The sequence below is a fragment of the Ovis aries genome, chromosome 1, assembly GCF_016772045.2.
Source record: "Ovis aries strain OAR_USU_Benz2616 breed Rambouillet chromosome 1, ARS-UI_Ramb_v3.0, whole genome shotgun sequence".
NCBI classification, from domain to species: Eukaryota; Metazoa; Chordata; class Mammalia; order Artiodactyla; family Bovidae; genus Ovis; species Ovis aries.
Window position 1 is genome coordinate 62,489,498 of NC_056054.1, and position 14,247 is coordinate 62,503,744.

Consider the following 14,247-nt stretch of genomic DNA (forward strand, 5'->3'; position numbering starts at 1 on the left):
AGGTCTTCTGGGGTCCATGAAGATCTCAGCTTCCACCTGGGTGCTGCAGGTGGGAAGATGCAGGAGCACAACCTCTCCTAATGTGAGGGGCTAGTGATGCTGCTTGCTAATCAACTCTCCAAAAAGTGAAAAAGATGCAAGTTCAGATGGAAACTATTCTTTCTCGTCTTAGTCATTGTAACTATCCCTGGTTTAGAATGTCATCAAAGAAGGGGAGGTAGAATCAGCTCCCAGCAGAGTCAAGTAAACAGTCTTCTTCCTCCTTATGTTCCCCGACTATGATTTCTGTTGTTGATGTTGGATGGACAGGAATACAAACAGCCAGGACACCGCCCTGGTAAGGATTCAACCCAAACAAGTGGAAATCAGTGTGCTTTGATATGTATAGAGAAGCATTTGGGATTCTGGCCATGATTCCCAGAACCCAGAGACCAAAAGACATGACCCTCTAGAACTTCTATAAAAGGCTGAGTGGTACAATCTGGTTGAAAGGTGATATAGTGGGTTTTTATACTTTTTTCTTAGCATGACTCAGAGTAAGAAACATATTTTATGTTCCTAATTAATATACACATGAACACGAATGTATAAAGTGAAAGGTTCCATGAAAAAATATTAACCCTAGGTTGCCATGTACTCTGACATTTTCTACTGATTCTAAGAAAAATAAAACAGCTGGGACATGACCCACTAAATTGATTTCATGACCCCATGATAGTAGATGGATAGCAGCAATTTGAAGACACACACACACACACACACACACACACACACACACTGTACTAAGAGCCTTGTCTTGAAGCTGTGCTCTGTTCAGAGTTAAACTGCTTGTATATTTGGAGAAGCTTGGGGAAGCTTGGAGACTAAAGGAAGCCTCCAGCTTTAGAGATGCTTAGTAACAGAGTAACAGAGAAAAGTGAAGAATTCAGTGCCTTTCTAATTGTGGTCATTCCCTCTCCCAACAGTGCATGTTTTAGAGAAAGGGGGGCCAGAAAGCCAGGACCCTTGATAAAGGACTAAGATGGCACACAGGAGAATATGAAAGCAAGAGCAAAAATGGTTCGAGTGCCTCAAAATAAAGAACTAGATTTAAACTTCTCCACATAAAACTCTTGAATTGGAAAATACATCTATATGACAAATATGAGTGAAGCCAAGCTTTAATTATTCTCTTTCCCTGTAAAATGGAAGTTCCCTTTTGATTAAAAAATTAAATTAAAATAGATGTATTTTTCTTCTATTTTTACCTTGTAACTGCACCAAGATTATTTAACTAACTTCAATTTTTTGGAATCATTTCAGGCTAAAAATGTCTAAATTTATCACAAGCATATTTCTAAGTTAAAAAAAAATTATGTCAATATCTTACTTGTCAACAGTCTTAATTTTTACACAGCTTATTATAAAAGGGATACATCTAAATGAGTATCTTGCTTTTTTGGTGTTTACTTAGAAACATAACTGTATTTTTTTGAAGATAAAAGGTAAAATCTGGAAAATGAAACTCAAATTTCATCACCAAATGGAAATTAGTACATATGCATGGGGGGTTTATAAGCAAGAAGTGCTATGGGCAAATCAAGACTTTTAGTTGTAAGAGATTCCATTTTTTTGGGCCACTGATTCACATTCACCACAGAAACATCAGTTGGTAGACACAGATGACAGTGATGTGCAATGAGGGAAATCATGTGGAATGATTTCTAGGAATCTTATGATCTTTCAGCAGCTTTTATTTGAAGTTTTCTGTGGGAAACATTTCTTATCAAATGTGCTATAAAAAAGGTTGAATAAGCAGAGATTTTGACATAGAGTTAGAAAATTCAACTTCATCTCTTAATGGGTTCTCATTAGCAAGGCATGAGTTTAAATGATTGGTTAATTAAGTAGAACAAGTTTAACATTTTCAGTTGAAAGAAATCCAGTATGTTTATTCATCAAACCCCAATCCCTTCTCACAAATATAAATTATTATAATCTCCCCATCCCCCATCCCTTCTCCACCCTCTACTTTCCACCCTAATACACCTTGTAGCATCTCCAAGCTGGAAAGAATATTAGATCTTATTATCACTACAAAAATCAAAACCAGCATGCCCCAACACCTAGGACAGTGTTGTATTCTGACTCTGCTGTTTGTAGCTTTTACAAAGTTCAACCTATGATTATAAATGCATGCTCAGTTTTGGGTACACTTGATTTATATTAGTGTGAGATTCAGTGGTGTCTACTGCCAAGATGGAAAGATTTGTGAATAAAAACACATTTCAACAGCAAAGAGGAAAGAGTTCTCTCTTACCTGCCATTCACATGGGTAATATTATATACCTATATGTGGCAGATGCCAGATTTGCTTTACACATCCTAATGTGCAAATTTTGGGCCAAAGGGGGAAAAGAACAACTTAGCCAAATGACATTCTAGCAACCTCAAGAAACGAATCTCAGATTTGGAGTGGACTTTAGTCCATTCCAGAGTAAGACTATATAGTTCCCAAGCTGTGCTATTCAGGAATCCCGGAAGGAATGCCAGACCCTGATGGAGAACAAGGCAGAAAAAAAGATGTGAGTACAACTTAGAAATGCAGTATGTCAGACAGCCAAATCTCTCTGGGCCCCAAACAGGAAACATGATTAAGGAGTAGTTCTCCTGGTGAACTTAGAACTGGGAATCAAAAGTTTAGATCTGAGGGGCTTTTCTCAATCCTGCATCCTTTTCAACATTAGTGAAACTAATTTTCACGGTGCCATCACCCTCATCCTATCCCATAGTGCTCTCTGCCTCTGAAGACTGCCTCTCTCTGCCTTCCTCTGGTTCCTGCTAACTCAATAACCACGTCTGAAAAGCTCTGGTATGGGTCAGACCCACCTCCTGGACGTTCCTTAGCACCAGACGGAGCTCTGCCATGAAACTCTCGTGTCCAAGTGTCTGCCACTGGTCTGCCTCCCTAGCTGGACTGTGAGGTCCTTGTAGGCAACAATGGTATCTAATTCACCTACATCTCCACAGCATCAAACACTGAATCTGGTGTGTAGTAGACAGTTGTTGAATGTACAAACATACACAAGTGATCCAACTATTATGCCCTCAGCTTCAAAATCACAGTCATTTTTAACACAATCATGGCACTCATCATTACTGCTATAAATAAATAATAAAATTTCAATTTTTTTTAACTTTTTTTAAATATTGGAGTATAGCCACTTAACAATGTTGAGATAGCTTCAGATGCTCAACGGAGTGACTCATACATATACTATCCATTCTCCCCCAATCTTCCCTTCCATCCAGGCTGCCAGATAACATTGAACAGAGCTCTCTGTGTCATTTAGAAGCATTTTATCCATTTTAAATACAGCAGTGTGTCTGTGTTTATCTCAAACTCCCTAACTATCCCTTCCCCTGACTCTTCCTGGTAAACATAAGTTTGTTCTTTAAGTCTGTGAGTCTGTTTTTGAAGAAAACTTCTGAAAGTTTTCCATGGAAAACTTCAATATTTTTTAAACAAAAGAAGGACAGAGAACTCAAGGCTAACACATTTTTAATGAAGTCAAAGATTTACTTACACATATTCAAGTCAAGCAAAATACTGATGTAATTACTCATCTCTATCAGAATGACAACTTATACCATAAGCCCATCTAGCTATGAAAGCAGGCTAAAAGTTGTATTCTGTTTGATTTGCTATGTTAAACTAATTCAGGTTTGTCCCCATTGATTTGTTGGGCAAAATTAAACCCACCCTGTACTAATTTGTACTTCTGTCTTCATAGGCTGCTGTGCTCATTTCTCTGGTCATATAAACACGGTGAATCTAAAGTCCAGTGATCTATTCTTTCTATGTGATTCTACTACTCCATCAGTGCTCAGTTTTAGGAAGACAATGTACATTATTACACTGTTTGATGATGACAAAGTAAACTAGGATGGTGTTACATGTACACATTTTTAAATGGGATTTGTTTGAGATTACTCTGTCCATTTGGATGAGAAGTGCCTGTTTATGAAATGTGCCTGAGGACTCTGACAGATTTAATGCCTAATATCAGTTTATGGAAAGCAGTGAAAGCCAACTTCAAAGGTCAGGGGAACATTCTGATGGAACATCAGGGATTTCGCTACAGTAAATAAAGATTCATCTATTAAATGGGTTGAACAATGCACTGCAGTCCATATAAGGTATAAATGAAACCTTTTCTCATTAAGATTTCAGTTATTTGACTTTCAATTATGGTACCTCTTGATTAGGAGAATGAAGTCTACCACGTGTCCAGATCTCCAGTCAGGAAGCTGGGCTTTCTGAAGTGGTTACAGATTTTAACAGCAAATGCTGTCAAGTAAATAATAACCATCACTCATTTTCTAAACACACATCTCCAAATTTAGATTGAGTTTCATGAATCATTTATTTTTGATGCAAAGATAGTAGAAGGTAAATCTGTTCAAAAGTCTTCAGTAGATTTTTCTGTGTTGTGGATTACGTTAATGGACTAGATACCTAATTTTGAAGAAATCTGAGCTCAGTAAGAATTCAAACACATGCAAAAGCAATTTCACAGCATATCTGAATTATAAGGGACCCATCCCTGCCTTCCTAATTTTATGATTCTAAGGATCTCTGCAGAAGGCTCATTTTCAGCTAACAGTATCTAATAGAAGTCACTCCCTACTCATCATTACGTTCTTTCTTTTCAAGGCTTTTAAGATCAACTGCATGGGAGTAGATTACATTATTAGATGCATCCAAGTTTCCAAGAAACAGTTCAATTTCCAAAAGCTTATTGCCAAGAGTCTGAAAAGAAACACCCTGAAAGAGAGCAGTTGTTCTAACCAGTTTGAGGTGACAATTTATCAAGAACCATTAATCTGCTGCCATGTGAGGCACCTCTAGCTCATTCACTTTCTAGCTTAGTAAGAGTCTGGGTAATTTCTAATTATGGCTTAGGGCAGTTTTCTCACCTGAAGTTAAACAGAAGTTTGAGGAAATGTGTGTATTTTAAAAAGCAATCAACGAGCCTGCTGGTAAATAAGGCACAATTATTCATGAACTGTGCCTAGGCAATTTGGGGGTTTCATGTAAATGAATTATTTTTTTAACTAAAATGAAAAAAAAATTAGTTTTTTAGGAGGGAGGGAGATAAAATGATTCACTTAGTTAATGTCCAAGTTATATTGTACATTGTTAGTGTATAAAATGAAACTCAGGTAGCAGTTTTATATTGATTTAATGATCCGTTAAACTCAACAACTGGCAACAAGCCCTTCAAGCAAAAATGATCATACTCTCATAAGAAGTTCAATTCTGCCACTAATTAGCTGTGTGTGACTTTGGATCAGTTACTTAACCTTGGTTACCCAAGACTCAGTCCCCTTATCTTTTAAATAGAGCTAATATTAAAAATAATGCTGAGGCTTCCTGATTGGCTCAGTGGTAAAGAATCTGCCTGCCACTGCAGAAGACACAGGTTCAATCCTTGGGTTGGGGAGAACCCCTGGAGAAGGAAATAGCAACCCACTCCAGTACTCTGCCCTGGGAAATCCCGCAGAGGAGCCTGGTGAGCTACAGACTATGGGGTTACAAAGTGTCGGTCATGACTTAGTAACTAAACAACAAAAATAACATTATCCTTTTGTTATTCACACACACACAACTTGGTTGGTTATTAGACATGATCTTAATGCTCACCTTGCCTTTGGAAATAATATAATTATGCTTTTTCCTAACGAAATAAGAAGTCGGGACCAAAATGCTGCTGCTGCTAAGTCGCTTCAGTCGTGTCCAACTCTGTGGGACCCCATAGACGGCAGCCCACCAGGCTCCCTCGTCCCTGGGATTCTCCAGGCAAGAATACTGGAGTGGGTTGCCATTTCCTTCTCCAATGCATCAAAGTGAAAAGTGAAAGTGAAGTCACTCAGTTGTGTCCGACTCCTAGCGACTCCGCGAACTGCGGCCTACCAGGCTCCTCTGTCCATGGGATTTTTCAGGCAAGAGTACTGGATTGGGTTGCCATTGCCTTCTCCCAGGACCAAAATATGTAGATGCAAATAGCTAACTGCCCTAATACAACAGAAATTACTATGCAAATATGTATTGCTTACCTTTTCCACTTACACCTTTCTGTCCGCCACCCCCCCACCCCCACCCCCGACCCCTGGCCTTCATGTCTATTTCTCCATTGGAGATTTATTACCTTGTGCCAAATAGATGGGGAAACAGTGGAAACAGTGTCAGACTTTATTTTGGGAGGCTCCAGTTCACTGCAGATGGTGATTGCAGCCGTTAAATTAAAAGATGCTTACTCCTTGGAAGGAAAGTTATGACCAACCTAGATAGCATATTCAAAAGCAGAGACATTACTTTGCCAACAAAGGTCTGTCTAGTCAAGGCTATGGTTTTTCCAGTGGTCATGTATGGATGTGAGAGTTGGATGGTAAAGAAAGCTGAGAGCCAAAGAACTGATGCTTTTGAACTGTGGTGTTGAAGAAGACACTTGAGAGTCTCTTGGACTGCAAGGAGATCCAACCAGTCCATTCTGAAGGAGATCAACCCTGGGTGTTCATTGGAAGGACTGATGCTAAAGCTGAAACTCCAATACTTTGGTCACCTCATGTGAACAGTTGACTCATTGGAAAAGACTCTGATTTGCGGAGGGGTTGGGGGCAGGAGGAGAAGGGGATGACAGAGGATGAGATGGCTGGACGGCATCACCGACTCGATGGATGTGAGTTTGAGTGAACTCCGGGAGCTGGTGATGGACAGGGAGGCCTGGTGTGCTGCGATTCACGGGATTGCAAACAGTTGGACACGACTGAGCGACTGAACTGAACTGAAGCATTGCCTTTTTCCTAAAGAGGTCCCCAACAATGCAAAGGCTCTAGGTAGGGATAACTAAAGCCACTATCACTTTGTGAGAATGAGTTTGTGTGGCTTTTCTCACAGGATACTTTATATATTAATACTTAGTACCTGGGAAAATATAAAATGGCTCTGAGAGAGGGGTGAAAGGGCACAGGATATATTTCACAATTTTGCTTGGATAAATTTTGTCAGTTAATCATTTATTAAGTACTAAAAACCTTCTGGAAAAAAAAATTATGGAAAACACACTAGTGTTTGCCTCAGGAAGAGAAGTGCGTAGTAAGGTACAAGGGTCAGGTGAGGCAGAAAGACTTCCCTTTACTATGTTTCCTTTCGTACCTTTTGAATTTGGTACTACAGGCAAGTATAATAGAAATTTTTATTTTTTTAAAAATCCAGTCATCACACCCTGTCACTTGCCTTATTTCAGCTTTTAGATATTTGTTTCCTCAACTTTTGATATTTACAATTGACCTTTTCCCCCTCTAAAATGTAATCTGGATTCATTTAAAATATGACTGGCTTTTCAAGGCTAATTTATTGGTCTTCAAAGTATTCAGCATATGAAGGCATTCATATTCCTGAAGACATGGAGTTATAAGACAAGCAATACTATTTGCTGATTTTTTCTATATACAGTTTTCTTCACTGCAACTTACACTTGCTGCAGACATTACTAATCTTTGGAGGCCCCTTTAGGGCAAATACTGAGTGTGCACAGAAAGGTTATTTTCTTGAGTTTGGTTCTCAGTCCTTTCTTCCAAGGAAGAAAAGTCATTAAATATAACATGATGTTTTGATTAAGAAGAAATTTCTCAGCATTTTAATAAAAACAAAACAACAACAAGAGACAAAGGCATTAAAAGAGAGAGGAAGAGAAAAACATTTACAAATCACCTGGAGTTGCAATGAAACTCTACTGATTGGAAATGCTTAAAAAACACCAAATATGCCATAATGAGGGAGAACAAAGGTTGACTTAAAATCATAGACACATTTTTTTTCAACAAAATATTTGACATATGACTACTATGTACAAGGTCCAGGGGATAAAATGTTGAACAATGCAGATATGATTCTTGCCTTCACAGCTTTCATAATAGTGGGGGAGCTACAGAAAGATACACAGACAATTATCATATGTTATGATAAATATAACAGGGCATACAGAGGTGTTCATAAAAGAAGAACCAATCCCATGCTTGAGAAAGTGAGATCTAACATCACAACACTTGGAGCTAGAGCTTTAGAGTCTGGCAAATCTGAGTTCAAATCCTGGTTTCAACGGTTCTACTTGGGTTCCAAAATAACTGCAGATGGTGACTGTAGTCATGGAATTAAAAGATGCTTGCACCTTGGAAGAAAAGCTATGACAAACCTAGACAGCATATTAAAAGTAGAGACATTACTTTGCCAACAAAGATCCATATAGTCAAAGCTATGGTTTTTCCAGTAGTCATGTATGGATGTGAGAGTTGGACTGTGAAGAAAGCTGAGCGTTGAAGAATTGATGCTTTTCAACTGTGGTGTTGGAGAAGACTCTTGAGAGTCCTTGGACTGCAAGGAGATCAAACCAGTCAATTCTAAAGGCAATCAATTCTGAATATTTATTGGAAGGACTGATGCTAAAGCTTGAAGCTCCAATACTTTGGCCACCTGATGCAAAGAGCCAACTCATTGGATAAGATCCTGATTCTAGGAAAGATTGAAGGCAGGAGGAGAAGAGGGTGACAGAGGATGAGATGGTTGGATGGCATCACTGACTCAATGGACATGAGTTTGAGCAAACCCAGGAGATGGTGAAGGACAGGGAAGCCTGGTGTGCTGCAGTCCATGGGGTCACAACAATAAGTCTATCAGTTCAGTTCAGTTGCTCAGTCGTGTCTGACTCTTCACAACCCCATGAACCACAGCACGCCAGGCCTCCCTGTCCATCACCAACTCCCATAGTCCACCCAAATCCATGTCCATTGAGTCGGTGATGCCATTCAACCATCTCATCCTCTGTTGTCCCCTTCTCCTCCTGCCCTCAATCTTGCCCAGCATCAGGGTCTTTCCAATGAGTCAGATTTTCACATCAGGTGGCCAAAGTATTGGAGTTTCAGCTTCAACATCAGTCCTTCCGATGAACACCCAGGACTGATCTCCTTTAGGATGGACTGGTTGGATTTCCTTACAGTCCAAGGGACTCTCAAGAGTCTTCTCCAACACCACAGTTCAAAAGCATCAATTCTTCTGCTCTCAGCTTTCTTTATAGTCCAACTCTCACATCCATACATGACCACTGGAAAAACCATAGCCTTGACTAGATGGAACTTTGTTGACAAAGTAATGTCTCTGCTTTTTAATACGCTGTCTAGGTTGGTCAGAACTTTCCTTCCAAGGAGTGAGTGTCTTTTAATTTCATGGCTGCAATCACCATCTGCAGCAATCTTGGAGCCCAGAAAAATAAAGTCAGCCACTGTTTCCACTCTTTCCTCACCTATTTGCCATGAAGTGATAGGATCGGATGCCATGATCTTAGTTTTCTGAATGTTGAGCTTTAAGCCAACTTTTTCACTCTCCTCTTTCACTTTCATCAAAAGGCTCTTTAGTTCTTCATTTTCTGCCATAAGGGTGGTGTCATCTGCATATCTGAGGTTATCGATATTTCTCCTGGCAATCTTGATTCCAACTTGTGCTTCTTCCAGCCCAGCATTTCTCATGATTCACTCTGCATATAAGTTAATAAGCAGGGTGACAGTATACAGCCTTGATGTACTCCTTTCCAATTTGCAATCAGTCTGTTGTTCCATGTCCAGTTCTAACTATTGCTTCTTGACCTGCATACAGATTTTTCAAGAGGCAGGTCAAGTGGCCTGGTATTCCCATCTCTTTCAGAATTTTCCACAGTTTATTGTGATCCACACAGTCAAAGGCTTTGGCATAGTCAATAAAGCAGAAATAGATGTGTTTCTGGAACTCTCTTGCTTTTTTGATGATCCAGCAGATGTTCGCAATTTGATCTCTGGTTTCTATGTCTTTTCTAAAACCAGCTTGAACATCTGGAAGTTCACGGTTCATGTATTGGTGAAGCCTGGCTTGGAGAATTTTAACCATCACTTTACTAGCGTGTGAGATGAGTGCAGTTGTGTGGTAGTTTGAGCATTCTTTGGCATTGCCTTTCTTTGGGATAGGAATGAAAACTGAACTTTTCCAGTCCTGCGGCCACTACTGAGTTGTCCAAATTTGCTGGCATATTGAGTGTAGCACTTTCACAACATCATCTTTCAGGATTTGAAATAACTCAGCTGGAATTCCGTCACCTCCACTAGCTTTGTTTGTAGTGACACTTTCTAAGGCCCACTTGACTTCACATTCCAGGATGTCTGGCTCTAGGTGAGTGATTACATCATCGTGAATATCTGGGTCATGAAGATCTTTTTTGTACAGTTCTTCTGTGTATTCTTGCCACCTCTTCTTAATATCTTCTGCTTCTGTTAGGTCCACACCATTTCTGTCCTTTATTGAGCCCATCTTTGCATGAAATGTTCCCTTGGTGTCTCTAATTTCTTGAAGAGATCTCTAGTCTTTCCCATTCTATTGTTTTCCTCTATTTCTTTGCATTGATTGCTGAGGAAGGCTTTCTTGTCTCTCCTTGCTATTCTTTGGAACTCTGCATTCAAATGGGTATATCTTTCCTTTTCTCCTTTGGTTTTCGCTTCTCTTCTTTTCTCCTTTGGTTTTCGCTTCTCTTCTTTTCTCAACTATTTGTAAGGCCTCCTCAGACAGCCATTTTCCTTTTTTTTTGCATTTCTTTTCCGTCGGGATGGTCTTGATCCCTGTCTCCTGTACAATGTCACTAACCTCCGTCCATCGTTCATCAGGCATTCTATCTACCAGATCTAGTCCCTTAAATCTATTTCTCACTTCCACTGTATAATCATAAGGGATTTGATTTAGGTCATACCTGAAATGGTCTAGTGGTTTTCCCTACTTTCTTCAATTTAAGTCTGAATTTGGTAATAAGGAGTTCATGATCTGAGCCACAGTCAGCTCCCGGTCTTGTTTTTGCTGACTGTATAGAGCTTCTCCATCTTTGGCTGCAAAGAACATAATCAATCTGATTTTGGTGTCAACCATCTGGTGATGTCCATGTGTAGAGTCTTCTCTTGTGTTGTTGGAAGAGGGTGTTTGCTATGACCAGTGCGTTCTCTTGGCAGAACTCTGTTAGCCTTTGCTCTGCTTCATTCTGTACTCCAAGGCCAAATTTGCCTGTTACTCCAGCTGCTTCTTGACTTCCTACTTTTGCATTCCAGTCCCCTATAATGAAAAGGACATCTTTTTTGGATGTTAGTTCTATAAGGTCTTGTAGGTCTTCATAGAACCGTTCAACTTCAGCTTCTTCAGCATTACTGGTTGGGGCATAGACTTGGATTACCATGATATTGAATGGTTTGCCTTCAAAACGAACAGAGATCATTCTGTCGTTTTTGAGACTGCATCCAAGTACTGCATTTCGGACTCTTTTGTTGTCTATGATGGCTACTCCATTTCTTCTAAGCCTCCTGCCCACAGTAATAGATATAATGGTCATCTGAGTTAAATTCACCCATTCCAGTCCTTTTTAGTTTGCTGATTCCTAGAATGTCGATGTTTACTCTTGCCATCTCCTGTTTGATCACTTCCAATTTGCCTTGATTCATGGACATAACATTCCAGGTTCCTATGCAATATTGCTCTTTACAGCATCGTATCTTGCTTCTATCACCAGTCCCATCCGCAACTGGGTGTTGTTTTGGCTTTGGCTCAATCCTTTCATTCTTTCTGGAGTTATTTCTCCACTGATCTCCAGTAATATATTGTGCACCTACCGACCTGGGGAGTTAATCTTTCAGTGTTCTATCTTTTTGTCTTTTCATACTGTTCATGGGGTTCTCAAGGCAAGAATACTGAAGTGGTTTGCCTTGGGCAATTTATTTAATCTCACCCAGACTCAGTGTCATCAACTTTTAAACATGAATAATGATAACAATGCGCTCAAAGAGTTGATGCGAACATTCAATGAAATGCATGTCATAAATCGAACACAATGTCTGGCAAATGGCAAGCACCCAGTAACAATTAGCTAATAATATTAATGGTAACAGTAAGCTGAGAACTGACGCATGAGTAGGAATAGCCAGATAAAATGCAGGAGAGGAAGGAGGAAGAGTGTCCTGGGTGAAGGAGGAATGTATGCCTGTAAAAGCAATAGTATGGTGAATCAGAAAAAGAACCTGGCTTGAGCCAAGGGTTGAGAGGCACGTGGGGTGGGGTCAGAGATGCAGCTAAAGCTGAAAAGGCAAGCAGAGCCCAGCTCAATGCATTTATCAAGCTCAATGGAGGCCCTTCTAGAATTTTAATCAGAAGAGGAACAGGATCAGATTTGAGTCTTAGAAAGACCAACTTGGCTACGGTGCAGAAAATGAAATGAGTAGTAAGAGACAGGAAACAAGGAGATCAGTGTTAATAATTTTAAAATAATGCATTGGCTGTTGTGTAATTTCCGTTAGGGACATTAGTGTTACATGAAATATTTATATATAATAATTCAAGAGGGCCTTAAAGTGATTATTATCAGATTACTGATATTAGCTAATTGTTGAGCTGTTAGCTGTTTAGTTGCTAAGTCATGTCCAACTCTTTTGTGACACCATGGACTGTAGCCTCCTGTAGGTTCCTCTGTCCATGGAATTTTCCAGGCGTGATAATACTGGAGTGGGTTGCATGTTCCTTCTCAAGGGGATCTTCCTGACCCAGGGATCAAACCATGTCTCTTGCTTGGGAGGTGGATTCTTTAACAGTGAGCCACCTGGGAAGCTAACTAGTATTTTATTAATTCATTTGTTCATTCACTCAGCAAGCATTTATTAACTTCAACATAGGCAGCAAACTATGAGAGATTTCAAAGAAATCTCCAAAGCACCCCGTCCAACATGACTGCCTGAATTCCTTTTTTCTGGTTGGAAGGTCTGTTACCCTGGGGATCTGATCAGAGGCAATGGCAAAGGTGATGTGGGGAGGGATGACACACCAGCAGAAAACTCGACCTGGGAGGCAGTGCTACAGAGAAGATTAGGATGGAACCTAAGGCATGAAGACAATTCCCCTTCACCCTGGGATGGGGAAATGTCGCTATAACTGCATCAGTGTACAGCAGACTTCTTACTGCTCAAGGAGCCAATCTTCCTTGACCCACTGGGAAGTGAATAAAAACACTTCATGAAATGTCTTGCCCTCTATATTTCAGATGGATTAATAAATTTATTACCACAATTCTATGAAATAGGTATGATTATGTCCACTTTACAGGTGAGAAAACTGAGGCAAGAGATAGTCCCCAAGGTCACAGGATTACATTTAGTCTGATGTTCTTATCTATTACACTATGTGGCCTCTGGCAGTAGGCCACCAGCCTGATACCAGAGTGAGGTCTTTTTTTAAATGTATGCCTCAAAATCTGATGGGGAGACAGATCACTGCCCACTTTAGCATCAGGAAGGCAAAAATTTGAAAGGTTTTATTATAGGAATAAAATGGGATAGATGATTAAATATATTCACAGTCTCTTAACAGGAAATTGGACCAGCCTCAACAAATGAGTACTATTTTGAAAGAGTTTTTAAAATCTACTTTACTCTTTTAAACAAACCACAGTTTTGCCATATGGCCTAGGACACATCAGAAAGTGTTCAAATGTGGTTACGTGCTTATCAGTTTAAAATGGAGCAGGTCATCTCACAGACTCAAAGATGGAGAGGCATGGCAAAGGAGATAAAAGAGCTGAGAGAATGTGACCTATTACTCTTGGTTTTCTGCTAAGGCAGGGTGGGGAAGGAAAAAAAAAAAAAAGCTGATAATCTCAGTGAGTAATAAACCAAATATGCTTTTTCTCGCAGATCAAGCAAAGTTCTATCATCCACTCGTGTAGTGAAGCAGGTGGAGAAAAAGCACATTTTAAACTATGAGCTCTGTGAGACATTTCCAATGTGAATCGAATAAAGACAAAATAGGGGGAAAAAAATCCCTAACCCTCCATATAGGAAAGAAACCAGCAGCTTCTTGCAATGCCACTTGATGCCAATAGCAACCGAGAGTCTTGAGCCCCGGCTCTTAGCAGGCAATAAGAAGAATCCCAGGCCAGATGGCATTTTAAAATCCAAGCTCACTCTATTTGTCTCTCCCCACTAACCTACCTTGTGTTTAAAGCAATCACTGCCATTTTCGCAAACTGCAATATTTTAAAGTAGTCACCATCCTTTGAGAACCCCAAAAGCTCTAATTACTATGAGTTTTAAAGTAGAGAGAATAAAAATTATGGAATTTGTGAAACCATTTCCAATTAAACATACACACACATACACATA

The 14,247-nt window shown here is 39.7% G+C and overlaps 1 protein-coding gene across 1 annotated transcript in view; it reads right to left on the reverse strand.

The window, feature by feature from the left end:
- DDAH1 (dimethylarginine dimethylaminohydrolase 1) overlaps positions 1 to 14,247 on the reverse strand; it is a 147,297-nt gene that overhangs the window by 132,018 nt on the left and 1,032 nt on the right. The window lies entirely within an intron of this gene.